The 7,861-nt window shown below is 39.9% G+C and overlaps 1 pseudogene; it reads left to right on the plus strand.

Moving 5' to 3' along the window:
• The window catches only part of LOC138159539 (small ribosomal subunit protein uS4-like), a 28,047-nt pseudogene extending 21,365 nt beyond the window's left edge, over positions 1-6,682 (plus strand).
• Positions 6,683-7,861: the final 1,179 nt, after the last annotated feature.

A 7,861-nucleotide genomic window follows, 5' to 3' on the forward strand; every position in this document is an offset into this window, starting at 1 on the left:
TCTATCTATCTATCTATCTATCTATCTATCTATCTATCTATCTATCTATCTATCCACTTTATGTGCAAATTCCACACTAAGCCCTGTGGACACACATACAAAAGTGAGACATTCCCTTCTATCAAGAAGTTCACATGTTAAGTAGTGGGAGACAAAACATATAGGAGGGGTCAGCTAACAGGGCAGATGGAAAGGCCAACTGGTCCAAGTCGTCCTTAGTGTAAAGCAACAAAAAGGTGGGAGTGACATCTCTACTGGAAAAGCCATATCAATTTCTGAGACTGACAATTTGAAACTGCCAAGGATATTGGGGGCAAGATTTTTTTTAACTCTGTATCTTCTATATCTGCGACTGTTAAGGAGACAAGACACAGGTACAGAGCTTTCAGAGGAAGTTGTCAAATGTGTCTCTACAAATTCTTCTCCTTTGTAAAATTATAACAAAGACCAGGCTGAAATCAGGACTGGTTGCCTACATTCTAATACTTTTGTGTCTTGGGCTGCCTCCATCAAGATTGGAAGAAAGATGCTAATGATAGTTTGGCCTGCCTGATACATCCTTCTTTGTTCTCCCTGAATATTCAGCTCTGCTTTTTTGCATACTTGTCAATGTCGATTGGTCAACAACTGCTTTGGGTAGTGTACAGGATGTCCTCAATCTCACCCATAAATACCCCAGAGAAATATGAAATTTCAGGGCTGAGCACAATTTCTGAGATTATATAGTCCAATAACAGGAAATTCTACTAAGATCTCTGGAAAAGAGCTTATGAGAAGCATATTATGTATACATGTGACCTATTTTACTTTTGGTCACTTTAAAGAAACAAAAGTTTTTGAGGCTAAATTTATAATCTTGCAATAGCAAGCAAAGAAGTAGTTAACACCTTGTTTCAGTTATTTTATTATTTAGTACCTTGTTTCACTTCAAGTTTCTTTTAAGGCTTGTCCATGATTACATCAAGTCTTTTGTTAAGAAACAGAACTTGTGAACTCCTATTGCTAATGCAACAGGAAGGGGCATAACAGGGAGGACCTGCTTAATGACCATATATAAGGAGAAGGCTAGGCTGGGAGAGACCAGAACTGGGAGGAAGCATGGCTGTGGTGCTGGTACTTTGTCTGTTTTGATGTTACTTTGGCAGATTCCTCTGCTGATGGAGGATGTTACTGTTGTTACAGAAGCCCTGACACCTTACTGCTGGTTCAGAAGCCCTGAAAGAGGATTTTCTTGTTTTCTGTTTACAAAAGTCCAGGAGGAGTGTCTTACCAATGTTTTCATAGGTCCTGGGAATATGCTGATAATTTGTGTTGATTTCTCAGACCTTGTTTGTGGGTCTATGTTGATTTCACAGGGAGAAAGTGAATTGATGATGGTGCCAGTAATGTTTATGAATGTTATTGTAGCTTTGTTAAGCTATGTCTTCCCAGGAACAAAAACTGTGAAACACTTGAGGTGAATTGGACACTGTGAACTTCAATATGGAACAGGAACTGGACAAGAAGATGGATAAGGAGTTGAGGGCTGCTTGCCTTTGAACTCAGGTGACATTTGGGTATATTCAGGCAGGAGATGGGACCATGGAATCTGAGAGCCAGCCTTGAGTCAAGATTAAAAGACCTCTCCTTGGGTATTTAATGCAAAGTGAGAAGATTATGAATTACTGTGGCCTAGGAGTGGGAGGACTTTGTACTCTGTATATTGAACCTCTTCAGGATGACTGAATTAAGGATTATTGGAAACTAATCTCCAATTAATAAGAAAGAAGACTTTTTGCCAGAGAGATTAAGACAATGCAACCTACAGGCGGAATCAAGATGGCGAAGTAGAAACAGGACTTCCACACTGCTCCAGCTTCTACCTCCTCCAAATCATGTAAAAAAAAAAAATGACTCTAAACAAACTTTGGAGCTACAGAACCCACAAAATGACACAGAGAAGCTAATCTTGCACTGAACACAGCCTGGCCAGCTGGCAAGAAGGGGCCTGCACAGCACTTGGGAAGCTGAGCATAGACCTGTGTGAGCCAGAGGTTTTAGCCTCAGGGTGGCCACAACCAGTCGCCAGCTGGAGGGACTTCAGATCAACAGTAGCTGTGGTGGTTTCCAGAATTATCAATACATAGATGCTAAGGACAAAGTGAGAAATCAGTGCAGCGTGGACTTTGGGAACAGGGAGCTCAGTAGTGTGGTACGGCTTTTGGCCCCCAAAGGGAGAAGCGGCTGAGGAGCTGCAGCTGTGCAGCCACCACCACATGGCTCCTTCAGACCTCCCAGCCTACAGATTGTAGGGGGACCAAGCAACCAGTCTGAGGGGTAATTGCTCTTTCTTTAACATGCTTGGGTCTGGATTGTAGGCTAGGATGATGGTTCTGGGTTGCATGACCATTTTGCCAGAGTGTGTGGAGGCTTCAGAGAGGGCACCCAAATAATAGCTCCAGCAGCTGAGTAAACCCCAGCAATTGGGGAAAAGCTCTCCTCTCTGGTATCAGAGTACTACTGTGGCAAAAAGTTCAAAAGTCAAGTAATTGAGTGGCAACATAAGCAAGTAAAGAAAGCAAAGCAAACAGAGCAATCCAGCATTAGATGCCTATTTTGGGGACAAAAAGGATCAAAGCATGGAACAGGAGGATGGCAGTGAAGTCAGAACTCCTGCATGAAAAGGTTCCAAGAAAAATATGATCTGGTTACAGTCCATAGAGGAGCTTAAGAAGGATTTTGAAAATTAAATAAGAGAAGTAGAAGAAAAATTGGGAAGAGAAATGAGAATGATGCAGGAAAATTAGGAAATGAGAGTCAACAACCTGACTGAAGAAGATACTTTAAAAATAGACTAACTCAAATGGCAAAAGAGGCTCAAAAAGGCAATGAGGAGAAGAATGACTTAAAAAGCCAAATTTGCCATATGGAAAAAGAATCTAAAAAGCTCACTGAAGCGAATCATTCCTTCAGAATTAGATTGGAGCAAATGGAAGCTAGTGACTTTATGATAAATCAAGATGCTATGAAACAGATCCAAATAAATGAAAGAATAGAAGGCAATGTGAAATATTTCATTGGAAAAAAAACTGAACTGGAAAATAGATCCAGGAGAGATAATTGAAAAATTATTGGACTAACTGAAAGCCATGATCAAAAAAAAAAAACCTAGAAATCATTCTTCAAGAAATTATCAAAAAAAATTGCACTGATGTTTTAGGACCAGAGGGCAAAATAGATGTTGAAAGAATCCACCAATTACCTTCTGAAAAAATCCCCAAAAGAAAACTCCTAGGAATATTATAGCTAGGTTCCGGAATTCCCAGATTAAGGAGAAAATATTACAAGCAGCCAGGAAGAAACAATTTGAACATTGTGGAAATACAATCAGGATAACACAGGATCTGGCAGCTCCTACACTGAGGGATTGTAGGGCTTGGAATATGATATTCCAGAGGTCAAAAGACCTGGGATTAAATCCAAGAATCACCTACCTAACAAAACTGAGCATCATGTTTCAGGGGGAAATATGATTATTCAATGGAATAGAGGACTTTCAAGCATTCTCAATGAAAAAACCAGAGTTGAATAGAAAATCTGACATTCAGATACAAGAAGCAAGAGAAGCATGAGAAGGTAAACAGGGAAAAGAAATCATAAGGACCTTATCAAATTTGAACTATTTACACTCCTACATGGAAAAAATATTAATTGTAACTTATGAAACTTTTCTCAGGGTGAGAATAATTGAATGGAATAGAAATGTGTCTATATCTATCTATCTTTCTATATATGTATGTATGCATATATATATATATATGTCTATATAGGAGGGTATATGGACATATGAATACATATGTGAATGTTGTGTATATATGTGTACAGGTATACATAGACAGAGGGCACAGGACCAATTGAATAGGAAGGGATGATACTTAAGAGGTGAACTTAATAGGTGAGAGAGGAATATAATGAGAGGAGATTGGAAGAGATAGAATGAGGTAATTATCTCATATAGAAAGGAAGGGAAAACTGTTACAATGGAGGGGAAGAACAGGAAGGCAAAAGGGAATGAGTCAAACTTATTCTCATTGAATTTGGCTTAGGGAGGGAATGACATACACAGTAAATAGGGTATTTCACCCTACAGGAGAGTAGGGGGAAAGGGGGTGAAAGGGGGAATGATGGAAGGGAGGGCAGACTGGGAGGGAGGGAAGTTTTAAGAACCCACTTTTGAAAAGGGACAGGATCAAGGTAGAGAATAGAACAAATGGGGGGTGGGATAGGATGGAGTGAAATATAGTCAGTCTTTTACAATATATTGAGTATGGAAATGTTTTGTATAGCTACACATGTACAACCTATATTGAATTGTTTAGCTTCCCAGTAAGGGTGTGTGATTAGGAGGAAGGGAAAGAATCTGGACTTCGAAGTTTTAAAATCAAATGTTTAAAAAGATATATACTATTATTACCATTATTATTTTACATGTAACTGGGTAATAAGATAACATTTCTTCCATCACTTTTTTAAGTCTAGTGTGTCAACAAAGCAATAAATCTCACCCTGATGTGGAGTGTTCACTGATTTCCAAGACATAAATAACTCACACTAAAATTTTTTAAATTAGCTCTTTTGAGCTGGTTAGAGCTGGCTCTAGCATACCTGGATGCCTGAAAAAACAAAAGTAATTCCTCTTCTATATAACAGCTCCTTAAATAGATGAAGACAGTGATCTCACTCTACCATCCCACCCCCACAAGACAGCTCTTCTAAACATTTAGGATTTGATACCTGTTATCAAAGGATCTAATAAAATAAGCCAAATGTTATAGAACTACTTTACTAAATGTTACAGAAACACAGAAATTACTTCACATAGCAATAGCAAGATCTCCTAGTAGTTGCATGCCATTGGATTTGTAAAATGTAATTGAAAAGGGTTTCTTTCCACCTGTGGCCTATGAAATGTCTATGTTCAAAGAGTAGAATCAAAAAGGCAACATCCATATGAATTTACCTAATAGTATGGCAAAGCATGTTGGACGAATGTGTCATGCAGTTTTGGTTGTGGAAAAATAGGTATTTTGACAACTCAGGGTCCGGTCATCACCACTGTGCAAAGACAAAAATTAATATTTCCTCTGATTTTAGTCTGTATTGGTTTTATAGTGTTATAATTTTATGATGCATTGATTTTTTTTGAATGATTAGCATCTGCCTAAACAGACTCCACTCAAGAATGCAGTCTCTTCCCACTTTGAATGGCTTAAAGGAGTGGTGAAAGGGGAATGATTTGATCACTCCTGAAACAATCCCCTTGGCCATTTGCTTTTTAAGCAGTTTATCCAGAGATCTCTGTTTGTTGTCTGTAAACAAAAGTTAGCTTAGATCAAAAGCCCCACACCCAAAAGTCAATTCTTCTACCACAGACTCTCCTGAAATTATTAGAAGAATATTGATCCCCTTTGGTGGGGATCAAATCAGGTGGTTCTGGTCTCCTAGCCAAGATTACAAGATGTGGAGGAATCACATAAAGTAATTAATAATTCAGGAATCATTGGAGGGTCCTGATCATCTACACCTGAAGGCCAACACATCTTGACCAGATGTAACCAACTGTGACATTCCCCAACCAGAATAATCTTAGTGAAAAAGGATTCTTACTTTCTCATCAGTAGTTGATGTAACTGAGGGGGCCAATCTGACCCACTTTATTAACAATGATATGTGCAACTATTAATGAAAGGATCTTGTTTGGAAAAATGTGCATAGCTTTCCCTGGTACTGCATTTTACTCACCACACCATTAGAATTACAGAGAGATTGGTCTTAAGAAGGCTGTGCTTTTTGACCAAGGAAGAGTGTGCAAGGAAATAACAGAAACTGGTCAACTCTTCATTGCAGGTTGCAAAATTTTAGTTTTTACCAAATACCAAGAAATAGATGACCTAGTGCAAGAAATGCACAACAAAAACTCACTATCTCTGATACATTCACAGATGGTAAACACCCAAAGTGCTAATATAGATCTTAAAATATCTGCAAGAATTCAACCAAGTTAACTGACCTGAAACCAGAGCATTACCACAGACAGAACTATTTCTTGTTCATAATTGACAATATAAAACTGGTCCATAAAGTTTTTAAAACATCTTTTCCCTGCCAGTTGAGAAGCGTGAAGGAGGCGCGGGCCAGACCGTCCGGCTAGGCCAAAAAGCCAATCGCCAGGAGCTGGGTGTGTAGGAAGAGGTATGTGACGCTGCGGCGGCCCTTCAAGAAGTCGCGCTTGGATCAGGAGCTAAAGCTGATCGGCGACTAAGAGCTGCGCAACAAGCCCGAGGTGTGGCGGGTCAAGTTCACGCTGGCCAAGATCCGCAAGGCGGCGCGGGAGCTGCTCACGCTGGACGAGAAGGATCCGCGGTGGCTGTTCCAAGGTAACAGCTTGCTGAGGCGCCTGGTGCGCATCGGCGTCCTGGACGAGGGCAAGATGAAGGTGGACCACATCCACCAGAGGCACATCAGGGTCCGAAAGCAGGTGGTTAACATTCCCTCCTTCATCCTGTGCCTGGACTCCCAGAAGCACATCGACTTCTCCCTGCGCTCGCCCTACGGCGGCGGCCGGGCTGGCAGGGTCAAGAGGAAGAATGCCAAGAAGGGCCAGGGAGGGGAGGGCACCAGCGAAGACTAGGAGGAAAATTAAATGCGCCCGTCCCCCCCAAGCTTGCCACATTGTAATAAAGCTATTTGATTTGAAAACAAAATTAAAGCAATATTTTAATAGATTTTTCCATACCAAAATACTCAATCTCTAGGCTATGTGGAATAGAAAGCTTTAAAAAAAATCAGAGACAGCAAAGTAGAAATTAAAACCACATAGGAACACCATCAGCCAGCCTTGTTACTACAGTTATCTGAAAGTTGTTTTCAGTGATCCTATAATTCAATTTTAAAACATAGTTTTTTGAGCTACTTGTGGAATGGTCTACAGGATAGTGAATATAAGAATAAGAATAACTATAGTTAACTTTTATGTAGCATGTTATGGTTTGCAAAGCGTTTTACCTTTTCTCACATTTGAGCTTGATGAGTAACTCTGAGAGGTAAGAGTTATTATTGCTTCATATTGCAAACAAAGAAACTGAGCCACAAAGGGATTAAGTGACTTTCCCAGAGTCATACATCTAGTATCTGATGTAGGATTTTAATTTAGGTCTTCCTGAATCCAAGTCTAGGACTTAATGTGCTACAACAACCAGCTTCCTATAAAGGGCTAATTGCAGGGGATGTATATTTCCAAAACCTCTCAATCTAATCTCTATAAAAAAGATAAGAACAAGATTAGTAATTCAACTAACAATAAAACTGATGGGGTATAGGCTTTGGGAACCATCTTGAATCTTCTCACTGGATCTGGTGTTCCTCAGAGGCCAAAAGCCTTCCATTATCAATATGAGGGAATCTCTGTTACTCTTAATCTAGTCTAGCCCTCCATTTTCTTCTACCTCTGGCTTGCCTCTGTTTCCCACCTTTGATTCCATCAAAATCCCATTCTCTTGGTTCATGGAGTCTGATCCCAGTCCCATTAAGATCCTCCTTAAATTAGAAGAATGTAGGAAAACAAAGGAAGGGCAATCTTGCCTGGGTCTGGTCCTAGAAACTGTCCATTTTCTTGGGAAGAGACTTTTTTGACCTTTTCTGGACCAATATTCAGTCCAGTATTATGATAAAGGCATGATTTTCTCATGAAGAACATACTCATAATAGTCACTCCCACCCACCTTGTCCACCCCAACCATATCCAGGTAATTCTTTTCTGTATTTCCATGTGTAGAAGAATAAAGACTTTTAGAGGTCCTTCCTTATCTCCTAAACTGACCTT

Source organism: Petaurus breviceps, unplaced genomic scaffold (genome assembly GCF_028583685.1).
Source record: "Petaurus breviceps papuanus isolate PSGF00001 unplaced genomic scaffold, PetGlider_PUasm1.0 176, whole genome shotgun sequence".
Taxonomy (NCBI): domain Eukaryota; kingdom Metazoa; phylum Chordata; class Mammalia; order Diprotodontia; family Petauridae; genus Petaurus; species Petaurus breviceps.